Source organism: Gossypium arboreum, chromosome 11 (genome assembly GCF_025698485.1).
Source record: "Gossypium arboreum isolate Shixiya-1 chromosome 11, ASM2569848v2, whole genome shotgun sequence".
Taxonomy (NCBI): Eukaryota; Viridiplantae; Streptophyta; class Magnoliopsida; order Malvales; family Malvaceae; genus Gossypium; species Gossypium arboreum.
The window spans coordinates 17,929,411-17,945,295 of NC_069080.1; the positions used below are offsets into that span (position 1 = coordinate 17,929,411).

At 28.3% G+C, this 15,885-nt stretch overlaps 1 long non-coding RNA gene across 1 annotated transcript; it reads left to right on the top strand.

Annotated features, from left to right (window-relative positions):
* Positions 1-12,620: 12,620 nt before the first annotated feature.
* LOC128283811 (uncharacterized) lies at positions 12,621-14,238 on the top strand. The gene is made up of 3 exons (XR_008274221.1): positions 12,621-12,655; positions 12,774-12,843; positions 13,875-14,238. It is a non-coding gene; the product is annotated as an uncharacterized LOC128283811 (long non-coding RNA).
* Positions 14,239-15,885: the final 1,647 nt, after the last annotated feature.

Genomic DNA, 15,885 nt, shown 5'->3' on the forward strand with positions numbered 1-15,885 from the left:
ATTTAATTATTCTGTAATTAAATATACATAAATCAAAAACTAATGAAAAGGGTATAATTATATTTTTATTTAAATTGCTGAGTAAATTTATTTTAAAGGGAGTTTAAGAGATTTTCTTCAAACTTGACAAGATAACTTTTTTTTTTACAGAATAAATGAATATTCTTGAAAACCATAGAGATAAATGTATTTTATAAATGTAATTCTTTACCATTTATAAAATTTTAAATTAGTAGTAGTAAAATTACACTTTGGTCTCTCAAAAGATAAAATTTTAATTTAATCTTTAAAATTTTATAAAAATATAAATTATTAAAATAATAAAATCGTAATTTTTACTATCATAAAATATATAATTTAATTTCGATACTTTAAAAATTTTTAACTTCACGCCATTCTAAATTTCTTTAAATTCATATAAACATATAATACTTGAATATATAATAATAATAATGATATTTAGAATGTAAAATGTACTTAATGGATTTGATTATTAATAAAATAAGAAAAATTTTAGCAATCGAGAAATAAATTAATAATTTAATATGGGTGTAGGGTTTCATGAATTTGTTAGGATGTGTATAAGAATCACAAAAATCTAGATTCGTTCAAAGACTCGAAACTAATGTTCTTTTTTTTTTATTGTAACCTTTTGTTTATAACGAAATTTTGTCATATTTTAAAAAATAAAATAAAATCACATTAGATTTTTTTTCATGGTGCTTTTGCAAGCAGAAAACTTTATAGGATGCTTATTAAAGAAGATATTTAGACCCCAAAAAAAAACAACTTTATTTATTTGTCTGGAGATAAAAGAAGAAGAAAAAAAGAAAAGAGAAAAGTGGAATAAAGGGAAATCGTGATGATGGTGATTTTAGGGGTTTTTTACCCTAATATTATAAAAAAAAAATTTATACACCAAAATGAGTTGTCAGATTAATTACGAAAATGGTATACTTTTTGGGGTTGTGCCTACCTGACAGGCACAACCTATTATTTTATTATTAAATTTCTTTTTTCGTTTTAAAAAATTATTATTATATTATTTTTAATATTTATATTAATATATAGATAAAAATATGGGTTTTACACGGATAAAAAATACCCAAAACGGGTCAAGCCTGTCAGGTAGGCACGACTAGTCGTGCCTGACAGGTAGGCACAACACCCTGCACATTTTCCTTTTCTTTCTTTACATTTTACAAAAAATTGGTCTTATATCACTTTTGGTCCCTCTACTAGGCCTAAAATTAAAATTCAATCTTTATACTTGAATATCTACAATAATATTTGATTCTATTTTTTTATAATTTTTTTCCAAATAATTAACATTGTTAATTACTCTGATAAAATTTTTGATGTGTTTTTTTAAACAAAAAATTAGTTTAACAAAACAATGATATGTTAAGTTAGAATAAGTTTTAAATAATAAAATTTCAAACAAAATTGTATTAAATTTTTGTTAATTACTCTATAAAATTTTTACTTAGTTTAACAAAACAATGATATGTTAAGTTGGAATAAGTTTTAAATAATAAAATTTCTAACAAAATTGTATTAAAATTTTTGTTAATTACTCGATAAAATTTTGACGTGTTTTTTAAATAAAATATTAGTTTAACAAAACAATGATATGTTAAGTTGGAATACATTTTGTTAGAAATTTTATTATTTAAAACTTATTACAGCTTAACATATCATTGTTTTGTTAAACTAATATTTTGTTTAAAAAAACACGTTAAAAACTTTAACAGAGTAATTAACAATATTAATTATTTGGAAAAAAAATTATTAAAAATAGGACCAAATATTATTGTAGAAATTTAAGTATAAAGATTGAATTTTAATTTTAGGCCTAGTAGAGGGACCAAAAGTGATATAAGACCAATTTTTTGTAAAATGCAAATAAAGAAAAGGGAAATGTGCAGGGTGTTGTGCTTGCCTGTAAGGCACGACTAGTCGTGCCTACCGATGTGCTCGACTGTTTGTATTTTTATCCGTATAAAACTCAGATTTTTATCCATATATTAATATAAATATTAAAATAATATAATAATAATTTTTAAAACAAAAAAATTAATAATAAAATAATAGGTTGTGCCTGCTGTGTAGGCACGACCCCAAAAAGTATACCATTTTCGTAATTAATCTGGCTGACAACCTATTTTGGTGTATAATTTTTTTTTTTATAATATTGAGGTAAAAAACCCTGATTTTAGGAAAAGAAAGAAAAATTATTAAAATTAGTAAATTTGATTAAATCACAAGCGAAATTTCTGTGCACTCGAATCTATTTTTTCATTGATAATAATATCAATATTAATTGACTTAAAACTTAATTAATTAATAAATTAAGATTAAATTTTAATTGTATTTTTTAAAAGGAATAGAGATTAGTGGTTTGACTTCGGTAATAAGGAAATAAAGAGCATAAAATGTTACAGAATGAAGGAATGATGATTAGAGGTGTGGGGGCATTGAAGAAACTGAGGAGGATATATTTGTGGATTTTTCATCATTGTTATTTTGTGAACTCTAACTACCGTTATATAAACTTAATCATTTCATTTTCACTGTACGTAACATGTTCCAATGATGATTTATTGACTTTTTTTAAATAAAAAAAATCACCAAAATTAGATTTAATCTTGCGATGATGTATGGGGCAAGCCAAACCCACCTCACATGGCCAACAAAACTACTACACTAACAATAATGGTTTATATATTGACTTACTCTCATGTATAAAATGGTCATTAAATATATATAATTTATTTATAGTACATATATTCAATAGTAATAATGCACTCACAATTGTTTAGGATTCCATATTTTGTTTGTCGTTTCGTTGCATGTTTTAAAAAAAAAAAAAATTTATTGTAGCTTTGAGCAGATGGGTTGCTTCCACTTGAAGAGGCTGCCGACATCCCTAAAATTAATAACAACAAAATGTTTATAAATAAAAGAATCATCAAAATGCTACTATCATTTTTTTTTTCTTTCCTTCTGTTTTGAAAACTCGAGAAACTTCGATTCTCTCAAATAAGGAAATGTGTCACGAGATTCATGTATTAAGAGTAAAAGTATTGGTGAGTGGTGTTTAAATATGATGTTAATATATTATATGTATGATTAAATTCAGTTTGGCTTAATATACAAATTTAAAAATTTACTTAAGTTGACTCATATTATTTTTTATTTTTTAAAAATATTTATATTATTTTAGTTTAGTATTTAATTGTTTTATTTATTAGAAATTTTTATATAATTATCTTAACATTATTTTAATATTTACATTAGAGTAATATTATATGTTTAGTATATGTTTATTTCTTTAATGTGTTATAAATCACACATATATATAAAGATAACATAATATAACTGTATTATAAACTTAAAATTGGTCAACTCATATTTTAAACGAGCTTATTTTTTGCCCAATCCCATTTTCGAGTCTAATATTTTCACCCAAACCCTCCCAATACTCGAATGGGCCTTTGAGCTTTGACTGGTAGCCCAAACCATGAACAAGTCTAATTAGGAGTCAAATTGCATATTGTTTATTTTATTAAAAAAATGAGCAAATTAGGTACTGTATGCTAGATCAAAGAGCAAACTATTCATTTTTATTAAAAATTTCATCCATCTATTGTTAAAAACTGGTGTGAATAATTACATGTAACGTGTTTCATGTACCTTGTGCCGCATATAATAACCAATTTTAGCAATAGAATTAAATAGAATTTTAACAAGATATGTTTATTCTTTAATCTAATATAAATAGACTAATTTATTATTTTATGAGTAAAAAATATAATTTAATTTCTAATATAAAAGTTTTCCGAATACTTTTACCTTCAAAATCAAATAAGAATGAATTCTATGATAGTAGATTTTATAAAGTATATTTTATTATAAAATGTTTATACATTTCAATAGTTTTATAAATTTTAAAAATTAAATAACTTAAATTACAATAAAACAACCTCTAACATAGATGAAAAGTTAAATAAAAATATTTAGATTACTTTGAGTGTTCATTATTAATGATGATTTTATATAAATATATTTTCTTTACCCGCACGATGAATCATAGTTCTCTCTTATTGATAGAAATTTAGAAATATTATTGTGCTTGGATATTGCGGACGTTTCTCTTGTCGGCATTGAGAGATTGCCCTTATGTCGTCTACCCCTAAATTTGATAACCTACTGGTAATCCGTTTAAATTTAAAGGTTTGTCTTAAAAATGTGAGAGATTTGTATTGGTATATATTTATACTATGCTTAAAAAATAGGTTTAGATAAAAGATAAGGCTCTTTTTAAATTGATTAAGTCTTAGGTATAATTTTTTGACCTGGATCGAATTTGCCTAAATTTTTTCTTTATTGTTTACTGTTGTTTTGTTGCTATATTATTGTTATTATTTAGACGTTGTACCTCTTGTTTTATTATTAACTTTGCTACTATTTTAGAAGTATTTGTTTGCTAAGTTATAACTATTTTAGTGTTATTAAATTATAAAGACTTTTTAATGTATTTTCAATTTGTTAGAGAATATTTATTTTAATGTATTTAGTATATTATATGTATTATATTTTAAAATTTATTTTATATAAAAATAATATAAAAACAAATATGGGCAACCTAACTCGGTTTAGCATTTTTCTATTTGGGTTGAGTTTGGACGAAATTTTAGACTCATTTCTAACATTTTGTATTGACCAAACCCAACTCGACCTATTTTCAAATTGTTAAAAATATTATTAAAAATGAATTTAAGAAAAAAATAAAATAAAATTAGATTCAATCTCAACTTATTTTAAAATTATTTGATAGAGAAAATTTTAAAGCTTAAAATATGGTCTAAAGTCCTATATATTGGTACACATTTTAAAAATAAAAAAATTCACTCGATAATAATGTAACAAAAATTAACATTGAAAATGCTTATGGTAATTTGAACTCGTCATGATAAAAGTAATTTTTTGCTGAAATAGTGTTCTTAAAAATGACATCAACATTGTAATTGAGATAAATAACAATATTAACTATTTAGATTAATTTGGATATGTTTTATTTTTTAGTTTATTTATTTCCTTTTATTTGAAAACGGGTTGGGCTCAGCAGTGTAGGCTTGGGCCTTGTTTCAATAATAAAGTCCAACCTGATAATTTCTCATATATATATATATATATATATATATATATATATATATAAAAAGTAAAGGAATCAAATTATGCCAATATTAAAATATATGGATAAAATCTAAATTTCAGCATTAGTATAGGACTTGAAATTGAAAATTTGACCATTATTTTATAACTTAAAAAAGAAAAAAGGAAAAGACAAACTTAAAATATGTTTTAGTCTCTAAGACATTTAGGACATTAAAATTACATAAAATTAGATCAATTTTAATTAAAAGCTACTGATATTAATTATTTAGATTAATTAATGACATTATAAAAATATAGGATCAAATTAAGTGAGAAGTTAAAATAAAATATTAAATCTCAAAATTAACTATAATAGAGAACTTTTTGAACAATCTCATAATATCTGTTATTTTTAACATAATACTTATAAATTCTAACTATTTAAAGTCTCTCCTAACCCATAAATAGAAGTATACTATGTTTTAACGCGCTCAATTTTATATTCTACTGCATTAGCAACTAGGGGAGAAGCCAGAATTTTTTTTTAAGGGAGGCGGATAAAATTTTAATTTTTTATAGTTTATATCTTTATAATTAGTAAAGGATTAAATTAAATTTTATCTTTACTAATTTAAAATTTTTAAAAAAGTTTAAGAGCTAAAATAATAATTTTACATTTAAGGGGGGGCCGGGGCCAACTCCAGCCCCCCTGGCTCCGCCCCTGTTAACAACAATGTCTGTACGAGAAATTTAAACTAAAATCTTATAATGTAAAAAAAAAAAAAATCACATATATTAACAAAAGACTGCCCTACCACATAGGATAGTGTACCATTCAATAATATTATGCCACACATGTCAGCATTTCATTTTTTTCTTACACCAAAATTTTCTGCTTTTTTTATAACACCCATCTTCCTTCATTTTAAACCTACCATTGAATTCTTCCGAGCAAGAAATTCAATTTTGGGAAAGCTAATAAAAGAAAAAATGTGCTAAAAAGTCCAAAATTTTGATAAAATATCATTAATGATGTTGTCTAGTAGTTTGATCATAGTCGAATTAATCGTCTAGGTTTAAAGGTTTATTTAAAAAGTGAGAAGGTTTGGATAAAAGTATAAGTCTAAAAAATAGGCTTGGATAACTCGTTTTTAAACAGGTCGAGCCTCGAGTAAAATTGTTTTAGCTTGACAAGGCCCGAATCACGTGCTTATATTTTATTTTGTATTTTCTATTTATTGGAAAACATCTATTTTAATATATTTGATGTATTATATCTTTTTAATTTGTTTTTATATAAAAAATCTAAAAAAAATTATTTATGATTGGGCTAAGTCAGACTCAAGTTTAGCATTTTTAATATGGTCAGGTTTGAACAAAATTTTAAGCCTATTTTCAAGTCAGATTGAACCCGAACTTAAAAAACAAACTTAAAATTTTGTATTGGCCCGAACCTAACCCGACCTAACCCATGATCAGATCTATTATCTTTCCAAAACTATCAATTTTTTTGGTCACTTTTTGGTTGGCACGAAAATCTCTTTGCAAGTAGTTCAATCAAATCCTCTACTACAAATAGAGCCAGAAGAAAAGAAAAAGAGTAACATGATTTAACTAGCTTAAATTGTAAGTTTTTGACAATAGTTGAATCAAACACAACTAACAAACTAAATCAGTATTGTGGTAGCTAATGAAATTAATTTGATTAAAATAGTTATTATCTTACATGTCGACTGTTGTTAAATTTCATCACATTGAGTTAATGAACAAATTACTTTATAGTACCATGCATGTTTGCATGCATGCAAAATCATCTAACATCAATAATGAATTTAGGGGAATTGGCAGAGGTTTTGATCTTTCTAAAATAGGAATTTTTTATAATTTATAAAATTTTAAATTAGTAATAATAAAATTATATTTTACCTTCTTAAAATGATAAAATTTAATTTAATTATTTAAAATTTATAAAAATATAAATAATTAAAATAATAAAATTATATTTTACGATACAATTTAACCCCGAATCCCTCCAATTTTTTTATTTTTATTTTACCTCACCGCTGTCTAGCATACTACAAGAACTATAAAACGAAAGAATAAAGAAATAACACCATTAAGCATGGTACCACCAATTACATTCCGAATTCCGAATAAGAGAGTCCATTTTCAGCATCCTATACCATCCATCACCGGATGAATCACCTTCTAAAATGTTCGGTAGTCAAATTATAAGCTACTCTGCACAAAAACGTTGAGAGAGTATGAATGAGAACCTTTAAAACATAACCTACATTTGAACATCATTCCCGACTCTACCCCTACAACCAACAATAATGATAACAATCATGATTTATGTATAAATAGATTGGGTTATTTAATTTCTACTTAAATTTTTTTTTCACAAATGATTTCTAAATTATTATTTTTTAAGTTTATAATTTTATTAACTTATTCGTTAGTCAAAATCATTAAGTTTTTCTTAAAAAGTTTAACACATAAATTAATACTTAAATTATATTAATTTTTTCAAATTAGTATCTAATTTTTTTATCATGTGGTATCTAAACTACTTTAGGTTCAACCGGTTCATAAAAATAAAAAAAAAATATTTTAAAAAAAGAGACTAGTTCAATTGGTTTGTATCAATTTGTGGATTAATTGGTTTAACCCTATCTTGGGATCGGTACCCCAACCAATTCCCACACACTCTAAATAGCCAATTTGTTTATGAAAACATTGATTTTGATCGATGAAATAACTTTTTCAATCCCGTCAGATCAAACAAGCAGACATATTTGAATAAAAATAACCACCAATATCTTGACCTTGAAAGGGCGAACTTCGAGCATTGTTAGCATTGTCAGATATTATAAAAGAAGAAAGGAAAAAATAGAGAGAGAAAAGAATTAATGTAAAAGAAAATAAAAGAATTATTATTTTTAATTATATAACGCGATAGTTTATTATTAGCCAAAATTTTCTAATAGATATAATATTTTGGTGTAAAATGAGTAATAAAAGAATAGTTTAGATACTAACTTAAGAAAAATGATATAGCTTAAGTACTAATTTGTGAGTTAAGTCTTTTTAGGTTTCAATATGTTATAAATCCATGTACTTTTCAAAAATTTAGAATTTAGTCCTTATAATTTTATCTCTAGGAATTTAGTCCATTTACTTTTTAAATTCAAAATGTAGGTCCAACTATTAACATTGTTAAATTTATTGTTACGACATTTTAATATAAAAAATACTTATTTGATAGCCATGTAATTAAAAAACAATATTGTAACGAACTTGATTTTAACAAAAAATTAACAAGAATAACAGTTGAATATAAATATTGAAATAAAAAATAAAAATATAGAAATAAAATTTAATTTTTTAAAAATATAAATATTTACGGCATATTTTATTTTATTTTAAATAGACTTAGGCTGCCTTTGGATGAGCTTTTTTCACTAGTGAAGTACAGTTGGGGTACTCAACCTCACTAGTCTGCTGCTTGGTTCACCAGTCCAGTGCAGTGAAAAAGAAATTCAATCTCACTGCAACAATGAAACGGGACTGAAGCAAAGAGCAGCAGTTAAAGGCAACTGGGAAAATGCTCATACTTCTATTTATATCATTTTACCATTTTATCCTTTAAATTTTGGCCTAAGTTCTTCCCCAATCTTATTTGTTTTCAGATTTGAGAAGAAAACAACCAAATTCATTGACAGATAACTGTGAAAGCTCTTCAACTCCTTCGACAATCGACAAGCCTATGAAGTGCAAAGTCTTTCAGTTTTGTAACATCCCGAAATAGGGCCTAAATGGAACAGTGGTTGCGAAACCACAAATCCGAGGTAGAATGTAACGGCCTAATTTTCAATGGTGTCAAAAATGGTGATTTGAGATCACTAAATCGGACAAATAAGATTGAACAAGATAGTAACTTAATATTTATGAGTCAAGTAAGAATTTAGAAGAATTTGTGAAATGGTGAAATTAGTGAATTAAAATAATTTATTAGGTCAGACGGGTCAAAAACGAGGTATCGAGACGTCAAATTTGAAAATCGAGCTATAAATATTTTTATAAATATTTATGAAGTGTCATTGAGTTAGTATTAAAGTTTCGTTAGAAAATTTTGATGTTTGGATAGCTAATTAATTAAAAGGACTAAATCGAAAATAGCTCAAAATTTGTTAAATTGTGAGTAAATAGCTTAAGTATTTAAAAGATGGATTTAAAGAGCAATTAGACCCAAAGGTTAATGGCTGGACGGTTTGGGTATGAAATAAGCAAGAAAACAATGTGAACAAGGGACAAAATTGGAATTAGTATAAAAGTAAATAGTTAAAAAATGATGTAATTGAAAATCTAGACATTTCTTCATCTTTCTCAGCCAGAAACGCCGTAACAGGTCTCCTATGCTGGTTTTTCATATTTTTGCACCATGTAAGTTCAATTTTTACTATTTCTTAGTAATTTTTATGTTTTTGTGACTTTTACAATTAGGTCCAATCATCTAATTCATTAGTTTTTGATTTGGTGGGTGAAATTGGAAGTTACCCTGGCTGAGTAAGGGTAGTTTATGATGAATTATTATGAAATTGAAGTTCTAATTTCATATTAAGGTTGTTTTATTAAGTCATTTTGATAGAAAATGGTATTTAGGACCTAATTGTGAGCAAAATTGTGAATTAGATGTTGGTGTTGAAATTCAGAGTATCAGAGGCTGTGAAATAGTTTATAATGATAAAATAAAAGTGTTAATTTAGAAAAAAATTAGTTCAATTGATGGGTGAATTGAGCAGGGACTAAATTGTAAAAAATCAGAAATTTTGGGGTAAAAGTGCAATTTCGAAATTTGAACAGCATAAATTGTGAAGTGAAATAGAAATCAAATAAATGCTAATGAGTAGAAATATTTTATATTATAGATCAAGAATCCAAAGAAGAACGAGGAAAAGAAAAGTAAAGGACTAAATTGTAAGGTTTAGTCACATTTTGTATCAAGGTAAGTTTACAGTAAATAAATGCAATATTCTTTTATTTACATTATTATTGTCAATTTCAGCATTTATATATTTATGTTATGAGAATATTTAAAGTTGAATTAAAGGCTAAGTAATGAGAAAAAGCATCAGGAAGCCCCGTTTGAACCTTAGGAATGTTAGGATATTGGGGTTGACAGGACAGGACAGGACAAAAATGAGCCATGTAAGTCCATATCAGATATATGGCTTTGGAGACAGGAATGAGCCATGTAAGCCCATAATATATATATATATATATATATATATGGCATTGGAGACAGGAATAATTCATGTAAGTCCATGTTGAAGACATGGCATTGGCAGGATATTGATAGACAGGAACGACCCTAGTATCCTTAGTATTCCGAGTGGTTCAACGGGTCATTGTACACGTTAAATTACAGTGAATTATCAGCAAAAAGGGAAGGTAGATTATATTTATGAATAGTGAAAGGTCGTAAGAAAGAAGGTAAGTGAGTAAAGAAGAAGGTAGAAAATGAGAAGTAAAGGAAGTTTATGAGGCTAGGTGACATTATGTATATTTATTCAACATGTTGAATGTTGTAATTTATTTGCTTGTAAGCTTACTAAGCCTAGTGCTTACTCTCTTTATTTTTTTTTCTTATAGTTTTTATCAAGCCACTCGGGATCGAAGGAAACGTCGGAGACCGATCACACTATCGAAGAAACCACATTGGTATAGTTAAACGCTTCGCTTTGTGTATGGCATGTATAGGAACTTGGTTTCTTTTAATATGATATGATCAATGAATGATGTGTAAATACTTTCTAGTGATTAACTAATAGAATGGCTAATGATATACATGTTTAATAGTATGTATGATTAAGTAGTAACTATCACATGAAAACTATGAAAAATGTGAAAGTAACTTAAAAACAGATTCAAGTATCGAAAATAATGTGATTTTGAAAAATCACAAGAAATTGTAGAGACATGGGTTGATGGTGAATAATATATGAAATTAAAGCTCATTGTGTCTATTTTCATATGGAATAATCAAAACAGGTAAAGGTTTTGTATTTTATAAGATATCTGGGTTTTAGTGAAATAGGGCCAGAGCGATTTCTGGATCCCCTGTTCCAACTTTAGAAATTCACCATAAATTTTACAAAAATAATTAGGTGGTGTACTTTATATGTTTAGAATCCTTATTGAATCTAGTTTTAATGGAAACAAGCGGTATAGTCATATGAATTTTGTACAGAGAGAAAAGTGGTTCGTAGTAAGTAGAGGCCAGTGTAGTCGAATTCTGAAACAGGGATAACTTTAACTAATAAACTGTACTAATTGGCTAAAAAAAAAATTCTAGAAAAAAATTAATAGATAGATATATGAGTCTAGTTTCAGGAAAAATTTACGGATCTTAATTTCGAGTTCTGAAACTCGAGAAATGAATTTTTAAGCAACCATGACGCAGAAAACAGTTTATTCCGAAAATTAAAATAAGTGATTTAGAGTTGTTTAAAAGGTAAGATAAGTTTAGTAACACCTCAAGCTTGACTCCGGTGACGGTTTCGGGCGTGGGGGCGTTACAAGTTTCTTCTTGATGCTCTCTGTAAGTAATTTCTTTTCATTCCCATATTCTCTGTTTCTTCTCGAGACCATACATTACCATGCATTTTTGTAGTTATTAGATGATATTCAATTATGTTTTTCTAATTTGTGGCAATATTAGATATTTTCCTGGTTAGTCACAGGATTGATGCTAACCCTTCATTACTATTATGTGTTCAGTGAAGCAGATGAAATTTACAAAATTTGCAGTGTAGTAGGCACTCCAACTGAAGATTCATGGCCAGATTAGTCTCTCTGTTCGTTGGATCCTTGCAGAAGGCCAACTGCTGCTGAGGCCCTTCAACATCCTTTCTTTCAGGTAGTTTTTTTTTTGTGTTAATAATGTTTCTATTTGTTCGTTTATGAGGTCAAATGACATTTATGTTGTAGCAAGTGCTTTACCATTAGGCTTCCTTATGATGTGCAGAGTTGCCTTTATGTTCCACCCTCTGTACGTCCTAGAGCACCTATTTCTAGAACTCTTCCACCTGGTTTGTTCTAATATACAACCATTTTTGTCCTTTATTCTGGAGGGGTTTTGTTATTTGGTTATTATATGGCTAATCTCTAATTTGCATGCTTGTAGTTGGGGTGAGACAAAAATTGGAGCAGCAATCAACTAAGAGGTTTTCTGGGGTTCTACCGAATGCAGGGCTCACTGGCAATCTTTCTCTAAAGTCAAATGCATCTATGGGCACAATCACATGTGATAGATTGTAGAATATGTACTAATGTTTAAATAGTTTACTAATGATATTTGTTATAGAGAGCTTGATCTAGTTTTTACCCTTGTCTATTATGTTGTTTATTTCCTAGATGATCATACATAGTGGATTTCTAATTATCATTAATTATTGCAGGTGTGCAACGCAAGCTGGAGATGGTTAATCAGGTAATTTTATCTATCATGGAATGTTTCTTAGTGGTTCTGCTCCTCTAGTAGTATTTTCTGTACAATGTGTCTAAAACTGATCTTGTTTTGTTTTCCTTCTCTTAAACGTATGAATAAGAGTGATCATAAATCCTTGAAGAACATTGTGAAACAACCAAGGTATCGACTACCTGGAAGAAAGAGTCCAAGTAAGTTTTTGCTATATGAAGTTTGATTTAAAAAAAAAAAATCTAGATTCAACCATGCCATGACTATTTGTATCTGAATATTACCAGTCTATGGAGAATATGAAATATGGAACCTACATATATACTTGTGTATATATTAGTGCTTTTTTGATAGGTTTCAGTTCAATAATGTCTTTTGATCTGAGTTTGATCTGAGTTCGGAAAACTCTTTACTGCTTTTTTATAGGTTTCAGCTCAATAATGTCTTTTGATCTGAGTTTGATTTGAGTTTGGAAAACTCTTTAGTGTTTTTTTATAGGTTTCAGCTTAATAATTTCTTTTGATCTGAGTTCTGTGATAGACATTACTAATTCATGATCCTATCTTGCTTTGATTTAGCATAATTTACTTTATTTCTGATTTCTTTTAAATTATTTGAGCAAATTTTCATTTAATTTTTGTTTTGAAGTAAGCTATTCCCTGTATGAACAAATTTAAGTGAACTAGAAAATTTTGGTATATCTCCACTGAGATTATTATTGAGCATGCTAGGTTGTTTGCATTCCTATTGTTTTCATACCTTTAGGTATATCACTACCTTGTAGGTATATCATTAATATCATGCTCGGAATAATTCAACGGCACTTAGCCTGCTAGATTTAACCCGAATTCATTTCAACGGTAACTAGCCTGCTAGGCTCTTAGCCTGAATATCACACATAGTAATTTCATTCACTTTATAGCATTGACTAATATCCAATTTCATAATGCATTTGGTCATTACATGATACAATATATTTAAGTTACCATTTACTTATATTAATTCATAGCACATTCGGCTATCACACTTAGCCATTACTAGATTCAGACTCATATCATTTACCCTTGCTTCTCCGAAATACAATTGTCATTTATCATTCTCTATGAACTCTTAACATATAATTCATTACCATCCACAATTCAATTAAACATGTTAGCCTTTTCGGTTCATAACGTAAATAAATTTAAATATGATTGGTAATCTTAATGCTTGAGTTACTTTTCTGTTGTAGGTACATCATTTTGAGCTGCCCTGAGCTTCCTCTTACTTTTGCTTATCCCACTCCTGAGTTTCCAACTCCAAATTTTGAGTATCATACTGCCTTCGACGGTGTTGTGTTTGGAACTGTAAGTAATTGATCACCTACATGGCATTGATATAATTCTTAGCTACTCTGCTATCGCCAGAATTATTGTAAGAATGCATCTTTGGTGAATTACTGCCTCTAAAGTTAATTAGTAATATTGAATGCATACAGTTGAAGACCATAGGCATGAAAAAACATGAATAACAGGATGTATGCTAACTTTTGGATAACAGGAACACTATTTATAGTTGGAGGTATGGCTTGTTCTTTGCTCTATTGAGTGAAATTTTCCTGTCGGTAATATGGCTTTTGTACTTTCTTCTTTTTTTATTTTCATATCTACATGACACATGATGTAACACCCCGGAGTCGGACATGAGGGGTTAACGGGCTTAATCCACTTACTTGTACAGTTCATTTTAAAAATTTCTAGACAGCCGGCTAACTGTGTCACTGTCACCTTAAAAACCATATCTTGAGTTCCACAACTCGAAAATCAGTTTTGTGATTTTTCCCTGAAACTAGACTCATATATGCATCTAAAAAATTTTTTCTAGAATTTTTGGTCGGGCCAATTAGTACAGTTTATTAGTTAAAGTCTCCCCTGTTACAGGGTGCGACTACACTGACCTTCCTGCATTACGATTTGGATATCTCCCTGTACAGGGCTTAAATACTGATGCCGTTTGTTTCTACGGAAACTAGACTCGAAAAGGAATCTGTACATATATGGCATGACTTCTAATTATCTCTGGTTAATTTATAATGAATTTCCAAAGTCGGAACTGGGAATCCAGAAACCGTTCTGACCCTGTCTCACGAAAACTTAAATATCTCTTAACATACTGCTCATATGATCGTTTCGTTACTTTCCTATGAAAATAGATTCATCAAGGTTCGTTTACATAATTTATTCACTATTTAATTCCATTCCTAATATTTTTAGTGATTTTTCACATCCACGTCACTGCAGCTGTCAGCATCTGTCTTTAAGGTAGGCTTTACCTATTTCATAGTTTCCATAATTCAACTAGCCCTTTAACATAAATAGCACAAAATATGATCATGATTAACCATCCCAATGGCTAATCATTCCCAAACATTTCCATACCTCTTAATGAACAACATACAATGATTATAATACCATGCCCAAAGTATACTTAAGCCATTTTCGCATGGCTATCCAAATTTACACAAAACCGAAAGGTACATGACCTACAACAAAAGGGTAGTCCTATACATGCCATTTCAAAGTTCAACCAAAAATATACCAAAAGGAGCTTTGATAGTGTGGGCGACTTCGACTTCAAAAATCTCGAGTCCGATAGCTGAAGAACCAAAATCTATAAAACAGAGAATCAAAGAAACGGAGTAAGCATTTAATGCTTAGTAAGTTTGAGTCATGAGTTTAGACACAACCAAAGTATAGCATTTTTGTAGCTAAACAGATAATTTCATATGCACAAATTCTCAATATCATACTTACTTCACATTACCAACCCTTATATTCATACACAAATATCAACTTATCCAAAGGCCGGTAGCTCATTTATCAACTGAGCGAATACTTATTTGTAAGGGCTCAACTAATTCAAAGCACATACGAAACATACCTCAAGGTTGGGATGTTACAAGCGTATTAACTGAAATTTTTACAGCAAGATCATTCATTCCCGAATCACGTACCTTTGGAATTTAACCGGATATAGCTACTCGTTCAAATGCCTTCGGGACATAGCCCGGTTATAGTAACTCGCACAAATGCCTTCGGGACTTAACCCGGATTTAGTAACTCGCACCAATGCCTTCGGACTTAGCCTGGAATTAGTAACTCGCACGAATGCCTTAGGATCTTAGTCCGGAATTAGTAACTCGCACGAATGCCTTCGGATCTTAGTCCGGATATAGTCACTTAGCACAAAGCCTTCGGGACTTA